The following is a 17781-nucleotide window of genomic DNA, read 5'->3' on the forward strand; positions in this document are numbered from 1 at the left end:
GAAAAATATAAGGCATTATTGAAAGAAATTGAAAAAGAAACAATGAACAGGATAAATATTCCATGTTCATGGATTAGAAGAGTCAACATAGTTAAAATGGCCATATTACCCAACGCAATACACAAATTTAATGCAAACTCTATATAAACCTCAATGCCATTAAAAAAAAATAGAACCCAGGTTAGTATAGAACCATAAAAATCCCTAAATAGCCAAAGCAATCATGAGGAAAAAGAATGAAACCCGAGGTATGACTCTACATGATTTCAATTACACTATAGAGCCATGATAATGAAAACAGCATGGTATTGGCAGAAACAGTGACATACAGACCAATGAAACAGAAGCGAGATCTCAGAAAAAACCCCGCATGAATATGGACAAATCATCTTCAACAAATAAGTCAAAAACACAAATGAAGAAAAGAAATCCTCTTCAATAAAATAGGGCTGGGAAAGGGAACGCCACATGCAAAAGAACAAAACTTGACTGCAGTTTGTTCCCATGCACAAAAATTAATTCAAAATGGATGAAAGACCAAGATATAAGATCTGAACCAATAAATTACATAGAAAAAACATAGGTATTATACTCATGGACCATGGCTGTGAAGAACAATTTATAAATTTGACCCCAAAGGCAAAGGAAGAAAAGGCAAAAATAAATGAAGGGGACTATATCAAACTAAAAAGCTTCTGCAGAGCAAAAAAACTGACAGCAAAACAAATAGGCAGCCAACTAAATGGGAGAGGATATTTGCAAACAATAGCTCCAATAAGGAGTTAATCTCCAAAATATATAAAGAATTCACTAAGCTCAGCCACAAACAAGAAAACAATTTAATTAAAAAATGGGAGAAGACCTGAACACTTCCTCCAAGACGATATACAAATGGCCAACAGATATAGAAGAAGATGCTCATCTTCCATTCTTATTTGAGAGATGCAAACCAAAACTTCAGTGAGATACCACCTTGCACCTGTTAGATTGGCTCCTGGATCAAGATGGCAGCTTGAACTCCCTCTGAAACCTACCCCTCAATTCCAAACATTTCCAGCAAATGAAGCATGGAATGTTAAGAACACTCAAAAGGAATGAGTGAAGGCATCATTTGATTAAAAACAGAGCAGAGCAGTCATTTTCAAAAGAAAAAGAAAAAGAAAAGCAGTCCTGTCATCTGGATTCTGAGGACAGATCTGAGTCACCCAGGCGGGGAGGCTGACTGAAGATGCAAAGCTCTGAGAAGCAGGGGCTGAGCCAGGATGACTTGGAGACAGCTCTTGTGCCTCCCTTAGGGTCGCAGAGAGAAGGTGAGTGTCTGTGGCCTGAAAGGTGGCACGACTATTCATTTGAGAATGAAACACATGCAGTCCCTGCCCTTCTGGATCGGCCTGACCCCCATGGCTGGCTTCAGTGTTATCTCCAGCTGGCCTGATGGGCACAGATAAGCAGTTGTTCTGTGGGACACAAACAACTTCATTAAATATCAGACAAGATCATTAAACCATATTACAGTCCAATCCAAAAACATATCTATCTCTCAGCTAAAATGAATGACTTCTGCTTCTTTATCAAGTACAGCTTTATAGTCATGCTTATCTACACTCTGTATAGGTGAGATTTATGGATGCATTCAATGATAGACTTTTCTGATCTCTGACAGCATGCAACCTAGACCTTTTTTCAATTGTCCACGAGGCCTGTACTAGGTTCTTCCTAACATGCTCTGACAGAGACACCATGGTTCCCCATTGTGAGCATACTTCCCACCCATAATAATTAACCCAGTCTTTTTAACCACAGTAATGGACCTTCTGGTTTTGTTTGAAGAGTATTCACATTTTTAGAATTAGGCCCCAGCTTACTCTATGCATGTGACCCCTGAAGTTCTGAGATGCAGCAAGCTTAATCACATATTCAGGGCCTCTTTCAATGTTTGCATCCATTAGGAACAAGGATACAGAATGCCTCCAAGGATTTTGGCCTGAGCAGTGGGGAAGATAGAATTGTCTTTACTCTAGTCAGGTGGTGGGATCAGCTTATTGAGGAAAGATAAATATCTCCAGTCAGACATTTCATTAGTTTCTCTAAAAAAGAAAAAGGAATTATAATAACATAAGAGAGAGGAGAGAAAAAGAGAGAGTCCTAACTATAGTCTAGTATGGTTTAGTCAAGTTTGAATTAATTTCAGTCTGGTATGAAAAATCCAAGAAGAGTGTTCCAAGTTGGCTGGCAACGCTATTCCAGAGTCATTCAGGAACCCAGTTGTCGGGAGCCGATCAACGACTGCTGGCTGACAAGGTCACAGCAGAAGAAGACCCACGACAGCTGGCTGACAAGGTCACAGCAGGAGAAGACCCACAATTGCTGGCTGACAAGGTCACAGCAGAAGAAGATCAAAAACTACTGATTGACAAAGTCACAGCAGAGAAGACCAATGGCTGCGGGTCGACGAAGTCACCCAAAGGAGAGACACAACGATACTTCCCCCTTTGACTTTTTGAATTAATCTGGCCTTATATCCCCCCTTTTCTGGGTGTGTGCTATTATTTATGGCACAGGGATAATAGTACCGTGCTTTCCCTGTAGATTCGTAGTGATTTCTTTGGAAATGAGACAGAGGGTGTGAGTTCCACAGAAAAGCCTGTAAGCCCCTTGAACTGGGCTCATAGACATAAGAGGCTGGCTATGATATCCCTCGGAAAGGGTTAAGTTTGTAGGAGAATTCCTTCTTAATCATGTTAGAAAGAATAGATTGTTACTTGTGAATGGGTAGGAGGCAGTGGCTGTGCACAGAGCACCTTTCGGCCTTCACTTAATTCAACATTTTTCCTCCCTAGCCTTTTCATGTGATAGAGTAGAGAAACATTCCTTTCTTCTTGCTTATTTGATCTGCAGATAGTGGTACACTCTGAGAAGAATAGAGTTAGAACTTAACTAGTGTTTAAATATAATAAATAAGTAATATTTGACTAGACAATAGTATCTTAGGTAAGGTATAGTAGAATGGCCCATTGTGTGGCCTAGGATGAGAGTGCAGTCAGCAAGAAAAGAATGTTTTACTAAGAGAATTGTCTTTTGACTAAAGGCAATTGCTAGGCTTTCTCAATGAGATGTTCTCATGAGATTTATATACTTTCCAAAATTCTTTGATAATGAGAGAAATGTAGGGGAATCCATAGAAGTAATAACAGTTAATGTCTTCTGAAATTATGTTGCTACTAGGCTATCTTGCAAGTGCACTCTGTATATCTTTGGGTGAAAGCTACTCTTAATGTTATGTCAATTTCTTTATAGGCAAGCCTTTTAGAATCTTGTGAAAAAAAGTAGGACACTGTATAAACTCAAAGCCATTTACCTGAGCAAGCGGTGGTCCATTGTTAGTCGTCTGCTAATCTCTCTCTGCCCCTTAACTCACAACAGCAGTAAAGTTAGTTAACTATTAGTACTAATACTTTAAAAGCTTTTACCGATGTTGTTATCACTATTCAAGTTATTTTGTATTTTGAATGATTTGCTACCTAGTTTGTGATTTATAGATATAAATTAACTGTTATCCGGAAACATGTAAACATAGTGAAACAAAAGCAATAATTAACACCATGTAATTGTAACTCAGTGTGTGTATAAAAAGGGACCTATATTAGCATTTGAAAGAGAAATGCCTGACAGTAAATACTAACCAGAGAATAAAGAGAAAGAAAAGAATTCGGCTCTCTCACTCGATTTTGCCGACACCGTCTCCTCCTGTGGGACCCCTGGATCCCCCCCGGGGCTGGACCCCGGCACCCAGTTCTCTCTCTCTGGTTTCTCCTTTCACCCTAGGGTTTTGTCCTCATATGTGTGGCCCAAGATGGATTTCAAGAAATAAGGGGTCAGAGAATGTGTTGGAAACATGATCTTATGGTCACTGTCCTGTTTGGTCCTGGTTCTGGTAGGATATCTCTTGTCCATTGTTCCTTATAAACACACTCACCCTCAGCTTCTGCATGTTCAGAGAAATCACTCTGAAGATTTGTGAATCACATGCTTTGCTGTAGACCACACCTATATTTCTCTTGGCCGTGCAAATCCCTCAGGAATTTAAGATTTCTGATGTATTTTTCTCTTTAAGACTTACATATTCATTTTAGAGAGAAGAGAGAGCCAGAGAGTGAAGGAAGGAGGACCAGAAAGTATCAACTCCCATATGTGCTGTTACTAGGTATGACCAGAGTTTCAAACCAGCCACTTCATTGTTCCAGGTTGACGCTTTATCCACTGTGTCACCACAGGTCAGGCCATATGTACCTCTTAACTTCTCTGAGTGCAGGTAACCAGACAACAGCCATGGGTCCTGTGTTAGTTTTCTGTTTGTTCTGGAAAAAACAAGCAATTTGGTGGGTCAAACAGCAGAGGTTAATTACACTACAGTTTGAAGGTCAGAAGTCTGATAGGTGGATCACGGGACCAAAATGAAATGAGCTCATGTCTGTCAATTTATTAAAATCATTCTTTATATTCTTTAATAGAGTTTTAAAATTGTCCCTTTGGTAGTCTTCTTGTGTGGTTTTGGTTGTTAATTCTTATATACTTTCACCAGTTTGATTGTCTTACAGGGTAAAATTTTAATATTTAGAATTATCACCTGGACTCAGGTTAGATGATCCCAGCTTTGTTGCCAACCTCCAAAGCATCATAGTGGAAGCCTGTCAAACATATCCTTTCTTGGCTTCATCAGGCCTGGTCAGGGTGTTGATCTTGGTCACGTGAATGTCACATACCGTATTTTTTACTCCATAAAATGCATTTTTTTTCCCCCTAGAAGTGGAGGGGAAAATGCCTGTGAGTCTTATGGAGTGAATATTCTTTTTTTTTTTTAGCTGCTGCAGGGCGCTGTGCAGGTAAAAATATGTAGAATAACCGCCAGCAGGAGCGTAATCATAACCGCCACAGAGGCGTGCAGAACCCTGGCACCTGCTGAGTGATCTCCTGGTTCCGGTTTCCACAGCTGCATGCAGCGCAGGAGGGAAGGCGGGCGATGTTGAGTGGGCGCATTCATCTGGCATCATTGAGGGCAGACGTGAGAAGCCGGATGCAGTGGTGGAGGGCTGCGCTGCACCTGCTGGAGCTCTGTGTGAAGTGCTGACGTCACTTGTTGGCAGCCTAATAGCATTTCATTGGCTGGCTGGCAGGCAAATAGAGGACTGGCCAAGGGTGAGAGGCACGTGCAATGAGCTGCCATGTCCTGAATTAAAGAAGAACAACAACCGGAATGGCAGGTCCTGGAGTCTAAAAGACTCTACGGCCAGCAGATTCACTATCCCTTAGATCTCCCATAAACACTCACCTTTTCCGGAGGTTTCACATCACATCTTTGCAGCGAAATTGCACCCGGAGCCCAGCCTTTGAGATAGGCTGGGTGCCTGAGCATGCCGCAGACCGCAGTGGTACCGGGGATGCGGCCATTCCCTCCAAATACTGGAGCTCTGTCTAATAAAGCGCCTTATGCTATAATATGCATGGCATAAAATGCTGATTGGACCAGAGCCATGCATGTGCCATGGGAACATGGGAAAGATACATTTTACGAGCAATCCAGGGGGTTCCATATGGCGGGGTATCCCAAATCAGGATGCCCTAAGAAAATGGATCAAACCCCCATATTTTGGTCCACTTTAAGTCACCTCCTTGTGGCATTGGCCATCCGTACTACCAGGAACTGCTGATATTTACCATACCTCTTCTAGAAGCGTTCTATAGCAGCCACAGAGCAGCCCATCAGGCTTGCAGGGTGCGCAGTAATGTGCACAGCTGTACAGAGAGCATGATAAACTGCTGGCGGGCATATAGGGCACAGACAGCAAAGTGGTAACAGTTAGCGCCCCCATTTCTAGTGCTACGGAGGGCCAATGCTGTGGACTAATGGGAAGGCCAGTCATTTTTGACTGGATTTCATCTTTAAAGCAAACCAACACCGATTTTTAAGAAAATGGGTCTTAGTCCAGCGCACTAGGCTCTGGGGAGCAGCCTAATTGCAAGGAACTGCCATCCTCAAAGGCTAGTTTCACTCACCTGCACCACGCTCCCCAATCAAATCTGCACCTGCACAATTGCAGTTGGCCTGACTGCCATCGTCCAATCACAGATGTCAGTTTTTCAGGGGGCAAAGTGCAAGTAAGCCTAGTATGCAAGCACCAACACACATTTTCCTAAAAGGCATACTGCTGGGACACATAGAGGGCTCATGCATGTACCATAAATATAAAAACACGATGCTCATAGATGACAAAATAGGACGGAACTATAGACTGTGCTCCCCAAGCCCACCACTGTGTTTCAAGTTCCCTCTGCAGCTGCTGATGTGGGCCTTGCCAGATTGGCGCTATAATTTGGTGACATCTCTACAGCCATTGACACAAACCCATCACCTAACCCCCCTCCCTAGCTTCTGACATTAACCGTCTTTCCTAACCCCCCTCCCTAGCTCTGACATTAACCCCCTCACCTAACGCACCTCCCTAGCTTCTGACATTAACCCCCTCACTTAACCCCCCTCCCTAGCTTCTGACATTAACCCCCTCACCTAACGCCCAGCCACTGACCAGAACCCCTCATGTATCTTCCCTCCCCAGTCTGTATATGGCACTCTGTATATTAATGTTTGAGTCGGGATAGGATTCAGTGTTGCTCTGTGTATTATTGTTTGGGTCCGGGAACAGGATCTGCTGATTCCTCCTTAAGGGTCCATTCACACGACCAGATCCTTGCGAATCTGCAAAAAAACACTGATGACATCTGTGTTGTGTCCATATTTCTCAAGACCCATTGACTGTGGAAACAAAATACGGTCGTGTGAATAGGGCCTAAGAAAGTGTCCTTTAATAACGTGTCCCCTATAAGGCTATAACCCTAATGGTATTCCCCATAACAGTGAGTCAGCAGCCAATCCATCTGCATAACAGTGCACCAGTAGTAGATCCACTCCATAACAGTGTGTTATTACTGTATTTTCTTGCAGAAAAATACCACGGTTTTTTGCTACCTACACCAATGTCAAAGCAGAAAAGGCTAGTGTATAAAATTCCTTTTAAACTGGACGTAGTAAAATAGGCTAAGAAACATGGAAACACAGCAGGAGAGAGACATTTGGGGCCACCATCTACTGAAGAAATGATAAGGGAGTGGCAAAACAGGAGGATCAGCTGCAAAAAGCAGATAAAAGTATGCATACTCTTTGTGGGCATGCTGCAAAGTGGGCAGAGTTAGACATGGACATGAAAAAATGGATCACACATCACAGAAATAATGGTTTCTCATTCTCTACAAGAATCATAATATGTGAAGCCAAATGCATAACTGTAGAGAAAGGCATTCAGGATTGTACTGGATCACCATCATGGTGCTACAGAGTTATGCCGCGATGTGGCCTTGCCATGTGTACCAAAACTAAAATTGCACAAAAAGTGCCTAAAGAATGAGTCAAAGATTTTTTCTTTTCACAAATTTGTAATTGATACTAGGAAGAAATTTTGAAATTGATCAGATTGGGGATATGGATGAAGTCCCGCTAACCTCTGATGTGCCATCTAACAGGGCTGTTGATCAGAAAGATGCCAAAACCATAACCGTGAAAACATCAAGACATGAGAAAACCCATTACACAGTTGTGTTGTCTTGCTGTGCATGACACTGCCACCCATGTAATATTTAAAAGGAAAAATGTGCCAAGAGAAGTGATCCCACAAGTTGTTCTGCACATTCATGAGGAAGGATGGATGGACAAAAATGGAATGAGAATGTGGATTGAAAAAGCTTGGTCCAAACGTCCTAGAAGGCCTCTAAAAAAATCTGCTGTATTAGTGCTTGACTGGTTTAGAGCACATATTAGTGAAATCACAAAAGAAAAACTTTAAAGAATTGAAGACTCATCTAGCTGTCATTCCTGGGGTCTTATCAGCCAGTTGCAAACTCTCGACATTTCAATCAACAAACCGTTTATAGTCTTTACGCAAGAAGAATGGAACAAATGGATGGCTGCTGGTAATCATGATGTGACATCAACTGGAAGAATGAAGAGACCCGCTATCACTCAAGTTTGTGAATGGGTGAAAACATCACGGCAGTCAGTGAAGAATGAAACCGTGGTATGGTCATTCAAAAAATGTGGCATTACCAATGCTTTAGATGGCACTGAAGATGGTATCATATATGAAAATAGCAAAAAAAGTGATACCAGTGATTTTGAGCAACTGAGCTTCTTAAGGTCTGACACTAGTGATGCTGAGTTCCTGGGGTTCCAGGACAACTAGAAGAGTATTAGACACTAACGTCTCTTCTCAGTTTGTTAGTAACAGTGTTAGTGGTTGTTAATATTGCTGTTGAGTTTACATTGTTGAAATATTATTGTGGTATATTTTATTAAATATTTTAACACACCATTTGGTTCAGAATATTTTTTTTCTAATTTTCCTCCTTAAAACCCTAGGTGCGTCTTATGGTCAGGTACGTCTTATGGAGTGAAAAATACGGTAGCTTCTTCACATCTCTTTTGATCTGGTGCTTATTCACATTGACATCCACACTGAACACAAGCCTACTGTCTTCTGTCTTCTTCATGGCTCACTTGGTGGTAGTCAGAGGGCGCTTGATGATGGCATGGAGCTTTAGCTTGTTTCCTCTGGGGGTGCTCTTCCCAGGATATTTAGGCCTCTTTCAGATTGCAGCGTCATTCACCATGGAAGATGGGTAACTTCAGGCTCATTTTTCATCTGTAGATGAGGATGACTTTCAGTATTGCTTTCTTTGTCTTCAAACCCTTGCTTTGACTTCAGCTTTGGGAGGGGTAGGGGCTCCTTCATCATTTTGGGAACCAACTTTGTATAAACAATGCTTTTGTACATGTAGTTGTTTTAATTGATTTCAGAGAGAGAGGAAAATTGAAAGAAACAGAGAGAAAGAGAGAGAGATACACTGACTTGTGTTCCACTCTCTTATGCATTCATTTTATGAGTCCTGACAAGGGAGCCAATCTGCAAACTTGGACCACTGAGATGACACTGAAACCAACTGAGACACCGGCCAGGGCGTGTTTGTTTTCTAACCATTACTTATTATTATGGGATTTTGCTGACATAGAGAAATGTTACTGATTTTTGTATAAAAATATCTCCAGAAATCCTGAGGACATTTTTTTTTTAATTATAATGAAATGAATTCCTATATTTGTGGATTTTGTTGGTTTTAGAGATTTATAGCAGGGGTCTCAAACTCAACTCAGCATGTGGGCTGCAGAGCAAGATCACAGCCATTCGGAAGGCCGCACTAGGTCTACAAAAGGCAACTGTTACGCAACACTTTTCTCACTGCAGTTGAAAACAAAAAAAAAATCAGTACAACAAGCACAATCGTACATGCAGTTTACTCAGTGTCACAAAACAACCAGAAACTGTAGTTCGCATCACAACTGCTGTTAACTAAGCTAATATCTAGCTAGGATGCTAGAGAAATGAAAAATACAAGTAGGCCCCTAGGCTTACTTAATTTTATCCAAAATATTTTGAACTTCATGGATTAGTCTGCAGGCCGCACAAAATTGTTCGGCGGGCCGCGAGTTTGAGACCCCTGATTTATGGTCATATTATTATAAATAATGTCAAAGGATCTCTTCCAATATTTACATTTCTCTCTCTCTCTCTTTTTTTCCTCTGCTTGTAACCTTAACTAGACTTTCCTGGGATTCTTAAATATTGAAGCCATGTTCTCTGCACCAGAAGTTGGTATGGAACTATGACCCATAGGCCAAATCCATCCAGCTCCCTGCCAGTTTTTGTATTGCCCATGAGCCAAGACATATGCAATCAATGCAATCTTAGGATCACCATCTTCAATCCCAATGAAGCAAATTTTCAAATATTTTATTCTAAAAAAAAATACCCCATTCCTCTTTGTGATAGACTTGTATTTTTAAAACTTACACTCAATTTTTAATTTAGAATTCCTTTAAACATGTGGAAATGGGTTTTCTCTATTATTATATTAGTCCCTATATAGTATCTTTGATGTTGTGTCCTGGCCTGGAAGACCTAAACTACTTCCCATCCGGCCCTTTGGAGAAGAGGTTTGCCGGCCCCCTCCTCTGTGCACGGCCTTCCCCCTGACTGCTGTCTACTATCGTCATTTGTGTTGCATTTCCCCCAAAGACACAAGTTTGTCCAATTGAACCCTTCAGAGTGCCCTCAATAAAATGGACATTAAATTACCTAAATGTGGGATTAAGGAGAAATTTTTAAGTTGTGGTCTTGCTGCTCTCCTTGATGACTTAAGGCTGAATGGTGGAAATGTAGGTAAAGGTGAAGTAAACTTCCAGAGTAAATGTCAAACCAATCACTCTGAGGTCATCTGGGGTTTCGAACACAATGAAGACTCCAGATATTCCTTCCTGGTTCGAGAGACTTTGCTACCATATCTCTGTCCTCAGGATAGACTTTAGTTGAAACTGTCTGTTACTGGAAGGAGACCCCTCAAAATACCAGTGGTTGTTTGTTAAAGTTAGCTTTTCAGATTCAATGTTCTGCTGCTTAGAGAACTGTTAAGGTGGCTCTCTTTAGTTTAAGAATAATCAATAGACCACAGCTACCTGACCCACTGATCAAGAAAAACAGAGGACTGGGTGCCAGCTCGTTGAGGAGAGCCTGGCCCAGGAGGGAGTCCTGGTCAGCAGCATGGACAACAATGACCCAGCCCCATGAGTCTCACACCTGCCCTCACTTCCGTTTTTCCTGTTACAATGAATCTTTATGCACACAGATTCCCGGCCTCATCCCAGACTTTTCTCCATGCCTGTGGGTCAGTGCAGGGGTGGGGAAGTCATTAGTCTGTCTTCCAAATATAGACACTTCCCTGATTAACATTGGATATGAAGAATAATGTTCACAAAGATCATTGGGTCCTTGTGCAAATGCTTACCACAAAGTTGTTGCCTATTGTTAATAACAGCTTCATTGAGGTATAACTGACAATCCACTGCACAGACTCAAAGTATAGAATATATCACTTTTTTGCAAGAATATACCGTGAAACCATCAGGGATTTCTGTAATTGTAATCATCAGCATGCACCTTGTTGGGTTGTTGTTCTCTGCAGAGGCCCTGAGTAGGAACATAGAACAGTGACAGAGTTAGTGCTCTGAGGTAAAGCTACCATGGCTTGATTAAAAAAATACTGAACTCAGTACTGTGCTGAACACAGCACAATAGAGATAGAATTTGCAATTCTGATTAATCAATAGGTGGGGACATTTGAGCTACTCCCTAGCCCTTTTTTTGTGCTCTGAAGAAGTTCCCCTTTCTGACTTCCTCATTCTAGTCCCTGTTTCTATTTGTATGCATCAATAAATTCTTATAGGGACTGGGAGTCAGGGCTGTCTCATGAAACTTGTATAGGAGATTGTGAGGCGGTCTCCCCTGTGTCCCGCCATACATTCCATGTGGTCTCTGAGTAGTCATTGTCTTCGAGACTGTAAGAATCCATGGGAGTCCGAAAGACCAGAGTAACAGGCTTTATTGAAAGGAAGAAAGGAACCCTGCTGGGCACTTCTCCTGGGGGAGAAGAGCACCGGTTACAGACTAGGGGCGAGTTATATAGTGTTTGGGAGAGCCTAAGGGGATACTGAGGCAAAAGTCCTGGTATGTCTGGAATGCTCCTCCTTGGGGGGATTTGAGCATATCTGTGTTGAATCAAAAGTCCTGGTGTGTCCGGAGTCCCTCCTTGGGGCGGGTTGTCAGCTTTTTGGAATTCCTTTGTCTCAGGGGCGATAGTCCGGTAAGGGTGAGGTCTGACAGATAAGCAGAACATCAAGAGGGCAGTTTGGAATTCACGTATCTATCAGAGACATGAGTGGTGCCCTGTGTGAGAAATGGGAGCATAATGACAGTTCTCCCATTTTCACTCAGCCTAATTTAGTTGGTATGCATTCATGTTATGTTTGTGAATTTTTTTTAATGTTTAATGGTGTTCCCTTGTATGGATTTACTGCGAATTATTTACCAACCTTTTTTTTCTTTTTCCTCTCCCAACTCCCTCCTTCTCCTCCACCCCACCCAGTAACCCAACACTGTTGTCCATGTCTCTGAGTCTCATTTTTATGTCCCACCTATGTATGGAATCATATAGTTCTTAGTTTTTTCTGATTTACTTATTTCGCTCAGTATAATGTTATCAAGGTCCATCCATGTTGTTGTAAAAGATCCGATGTCATCATTTCTTATGTCTGAGTAGTATTTCTTATGTTTTTGTTTTTTAGTTTTTTTACAGAGACAGTCAGAGAGAGGGATAGACAGGGACAGACAGACAGGAACGGAGAGAGATGAGAAGCATCAATCATCAGTTTTTCGTTGCGACACCTTAATTGTTCACTGATTGCTTTCTCATATGTGCCTTGACCGTGGGCCTTCAGCAGACCGAGTAACCCCTTGCTCGAGCCAGCGACCTTGGGTCCAAGCTGGTGAGCTTTTGCTCAAACCAGATGAGCCAGCGCACAAGCTGGTGACCTTGGGGTCTCGAACTTGGGTCCTCTGCATCCCAGTCTGACACTCTATCCACTGTGCTACCGCCTGGTCAGGCTGTCTGAGTAGTATTTCATAGTGTGTGTGTGTGTGTGTGTGTGTATATATATATATATATATATATATATATATATATATATATACATATACACCAAAGCCTGGTCAGGCTGTCTGAGTAGTATTTCATAGTGTGTGTGTGTGTGTGTATATATATATATATATATATATATATATATATATATATATATATATATACCAAAGCTTTTTAATCCACTCGTCCTCTGACGGACACTTGGGGCTGTTTCCAGATCTTTGCTATTGTGAACAATGCTGCCATAAATATGGGGGTGCATTTTTTCTTTTCAAACATTGCTATGGTGGTCTTGGGGTATGTAGAGCTAGTGGCCAAGGCCAGGCCCACTATCACAGCAGCCTGGCCCACGCAGGTTCTCATTGGATTCGGACAGTCGGTAAAGAAACAACGGAGCCAAAAACTGATGGGCTGTCATCTTTAATCCTAGCTTGCACCCGGCGGGCAAGTAAAAACAAACACTGGGCTCCAAGGCCCACTCACATTCAGTGCTCACAAAGCCACTGACTTATCCGAGTTTCCTAGAATCAAAGGTTTCTAGCTCACTAGCCTTATTCTCCTCGGTTCCCCATCTCCTTCCTTATCCCAGATACAAACTCTGTACGAACTGGCATCTCACTCAGCACTCCGCCATCTTGGCTGCTTCTTCTGGCCTACTCCATGTGGCCTCCTTCCGCTGCTGGCTCTACTCTCTCTGCTCTCTCATGCTAACCTCAGGAACCAAGAGCGCAAACTCCCGTTCCGCCCCATTTTATATTGTAGCTTCACAACCTCTAATCCAATATACAAAATAGGGAAGTCTCTAATACAAAGTCACTTCTCCGAGGCATGATTGGATTGTACCACCCCACATCAAAAAGGGTGGGAAAGGCTTAATCCCAAAACCAAGCCCCAGGCTACAAGGATTCTCAACACACATTAATATCACCTGGGGGACGGCCTCACGTGGGCACCGCCATTCTCAACAAAGTGAGCATAATACATTTTATCTGCCCAACAGGGTATATTCCTAACAGTGGTATAGCTGGGTCAAAAGGCAGTTCGATTTTTAATTTCTTGAAGAATCTCCATACTGTTTTCCACAGAGGCTGCACCAGTCTGCATTCCCACCAGCAGTGCAGGAGGGTTCTCTTTTCTCCACATCCTTGCCAGCACTTATTCTGTGTTGTTTTATTGATGAGTGCCATTCTGACTGGTGTGAAGTGATATCTCATGTGGTATTAATTTGCATTTCTCTAATGATAAGTCATGTTGAACATTTTTTCATATGCCTATTGGCCATCTGTATGTCCTCTTTAGAGAAGTGTCTATTCATTTCTTTTTCCCATTTTTTTATTGGATTGTTTGTCTTCCTGGTATTAAGTTTTACAAGTTCTTTATAAATTTTGGTTATTAACCCCTTATCAGACACAATGTCAAATATAGTCTCCAATTGTGTAGTTTGTCTTTTTATTCTATTTTTATTGTCTTTACCTGTGCAGAAGCTTTTTAGTTTGATAAAGTCCCATTTGTTTATCCTGTCTTTTGTTTCACTTGCCTGTGGAGACAAATCGGCAAATATATTGCTGCGACAGATGTCAGAGAGCTTAATGCCTATGTTTTCTTCTAAGATGCTTATGGTTTTACGGCTTACATTTAAGTCTTTTATCCATTTTGAGTTTATTTTTGTGAATGGTGTAAGTTGGTGGTCTAGTTTCATTTTTTTGCAGGTTGTTGTCCAATTTTCCCAACACCATTTGTTGAAGAGGCTGTCTTTACTCCAATGTATGCTCTTACCTCCTTTGTCAAATATCAGTTGTCCAGAAAAGTGTGGGTTTATTTCTGGGTTCTCAGTTCTGTTCCGTTGATCTATATTCCTGTTTTTATGCCAGTACCATGCTGTTTTGAGTACAATGCCTTAAAATATAACTTGATATCCGGCAGTGTGATACCTCCAGCTTTATTCTTCCTTTTCAAGATTGCTGAGGCTATTCGTGTTCTCTTTTGGTTCCATATAAATTTTTGGAATATGTGTTCTATATCTTTGAAGTAAGTCATTGGTATTTTAATCAGTATTGCATTGAATTTATAAATTGCTTTAGGTAATATAGACATTTTTTTTTGGTTTGTTTGTTTTTGTTTTTGTTTTTTTTTTCATTTTTCTGAAGCTGGAAACAGGGAGAGACAGTCAGACAGACTCCCGCATGCGCCCCACCGGGATCCACCTGGCACGCCCACCAGGGGCGGTGCTCTGCCCCCCAGGGGGCGATGCTCTGCCCATCCTGGGCGTCGCCATATTGTGACCAGAGCCACTCTAGTGCCTGAGGCAGAGGCCACAGAGCCATGCCCAGCGCCCGGGCCATCTTTGCTCCAATGGAGCCTTGGCTGCAGGAGGGGAAGAGAGAGACAGTGAGGAAAGCGCGGCGGAGGGGTGGAGAAGCAAATGGGCGCTTCTCCTATGTGAATATAGACATTTTAATGATGTTTATTCTTCCTAAACATGAGCACGATATATGCCTCCACTTGTTTTTATCTTCCCTGATTTCTTTTATCAATGTTTTATTATTTTCCAAGTACAAGTCTTTAATGTCTCTTGTTAAGTTTATTCCTAGGTACTTTATGTTTTGGTTGCAATGGTAAAGGGGATTGATTCCTTAATTTCTCTTTCTGACAGTTCATTGTTAGTGTATAAAAATGCCTCTGATTTCTGAGTATTGATTTTATATCCTGCCACCTTGCTGAATTCATTTATCAGGTCTAGTAGTTTTTTGACTGAGACTTTAGGATTTTCTATATACAATATCATATCATCTGCAAATAATGATAGTTTTACTTCTTCTTTTCCAATTTGGATGCCTTCTTTTTCTTTTTCTTGTCTGATTGCTGTGGCTAGTACTTCTAGAACTATGTTGAATAAGAATGGTGAAAGGGGGCACCTCTGCCTTGTTCCTGTTCTTAAGGGGATTGCTTTTAATTTTTACTCATTGAGTATGATATTGGCTGTGGGTTTGTCATAGATGGCCTTTATCATGTTGAGGTATGTTCCCTGTATTCCCACTTTGCTGAGAGTTTTGATCATAAATGGGTGCTGGATTTTTATCAAATGCTTTTTCTGCATCTATTGAAATTATCATGTGATTTTTCTCCTTCTTTTTGTTTATGTGATGAATCACATTGATTGATTTGCAAATATTGTACCAGCCTTGCCTCCCAAAAATAAATCTCACTTGATCATGGTATATGATTTTTTTCATATATTGCTGGATCCGGTTTGCTAATATTTTTTTGAGGATTTTCGCATCTAAATTCATCAGGGATATTGGCCTATAATTTTCTTTCTTTGTGTTGTCTTTGCCTGGTTTTGGAATCAGAATTATGCTTGCCTCATAAAAGCAGCTTGGAAGTCTTCCTTCCTCTTGAATTTTTTGAAATAGCTTGAGAAGGATAGGAGTTAGTTCTTCTTTGAATATTTGGTAGAATTCACTTGTGAAGCCATCAGGCCCAGGACTTTTTTTGGGGGGGAGTTTTTTGATAACTGTTTCAATCTCATTTGTTGTAATTGGTCTGTTTAGGTTTTCTGATTCTTCCAGATTAATATTTGGAAGATTATATGTTTCAAGGAATTTGTCAATTTCATCTAGGTTGTCTAGTTTTTTGGCGTACAGTTCTTCATAGTACTTTCTTACAATATTTTGTATTTCTGTTGTGTCAGTTGTTATTTCTCCACTCTTGTTTCTAATTTTATTTATTTGAGTCCTCTCTCTTTTTTTCTTGGTGAGTCTGGTTAAAGGTTCATCAATCTTGTTTACCTTTTCAAAGAACCAGCTCCTGGTTTTATTGATCCTCTGTTTTTTTTCTTTAACCTCTATGCCATTTATTTTTGCTCTGATCATTATTATTTCCTTCCTTTTACTACATTTGGGTTTTACTTGCTGTTCTTTTTCTAGTTCTTTCAGGTCAGGGGTCTCAAACTCAACTCAGCATGTGGGCCGCAGAACAAGATCACAGCCATTCGGCGGGCCGCACTAGGTCTACAAAAGGCAACTGTTACGCAACACTTTTCTCACTGCAGTTGAAAACAAAAAAAAAATCAGTACAACAAGCACAATCGTACATGCAGTTTACTCAGTGTCACAAAACGACTAGAAATTGTAGTTCGCATCACAACTGCTGTTAACTAAGCTAATATCTAGCTAGGATGCTAGAGAAATGAAAAATACAGGTAGGCCCCTAGGCTTACTTAATTTTATCCAAAATATTTTGAACTTCGTGGATTAGTCTGCCGGCCACACAAAATTGTTCGGCGGGCCGCGAGTTTGAGACCCCTGTTTTAGATGTAGGGTCAAGTTGTTTATTTCAGCTTTTTCTAGCTTCTTGAGGTATGCCTGTAATGCCATAAACTTCCCTCTCTGGACTGCTTTTTGCTGTGTCCCATAAATTTTGAGTTGATGTATGCTCATTATCGTTTGTTTCTAGGAATTTTTTAATTTCTTCTTTGATCTCATTGATTACCCATTCGTTATTTAATAACATGCTATTTAGTTTCCAAGTGTTTGAGTATTTTTTAGTTTTTCTGTTGTGGTTGATTTCTAGTTTAATGCTATTGTGATCAGAGAATGTGCTTGATATGATTTCAATCTTCTTAAATTTGTTGAGATCGCTTTTGTGCCCTAACATGTGGTCTATTCTAGAGAATGTACTATGAGCGCTTGAAAAGAATGTATATTCTGCTGTTTTAGGGTGAAAGGTTCTGAAGATATTTATTAAATCGAGTTGATCTAATATGTCCTTTAAGTCTGCTGTGTCTTTGTTAGTTTTCTTTCTTGAGGATCTATCTAATGATGTTAATGGGGTATTGAAATCCCCTACTATTATAGTATTGCTGTTGATCTCACCTTTAAATCCATCAAAGTCTGCTTTATATATTTTGATACTCCTATATTAGGTGTGTAGATATTTATAACAGTTATATCTTCCTTTTGGATTGCTCCCTATATCATTATGTATTGACCTTATTTATCTCTAACTATAATATTTGTTTTAAAGTCCATTTTGTCTGATATAAATGTTGCTACCCCAGCTTTTTTTTTCATTTCCATTTGCGTGAAATATTTTTTTCCATCCCTTTATCTTCAGTCTATGTGCACCTTTTGATTTAAGGTGTGT

Source organism: Saccopteryx bilineata, chromosome 2, assembly GCF_036850765.1.
Source record: "Saccopteryx bilineata isolate mSacBil1 chromosome 2, mSacBil1_pri_phased_curated, whole genome shotgun sequence".
Taxonomy (NCBI): domain Eukaryota; kingdom Metazoa; phylum Chordata; class Mammalia; order Chiroptera; family Emballonuridae; genus Saccopteryx; species Saccopteryx bilineata.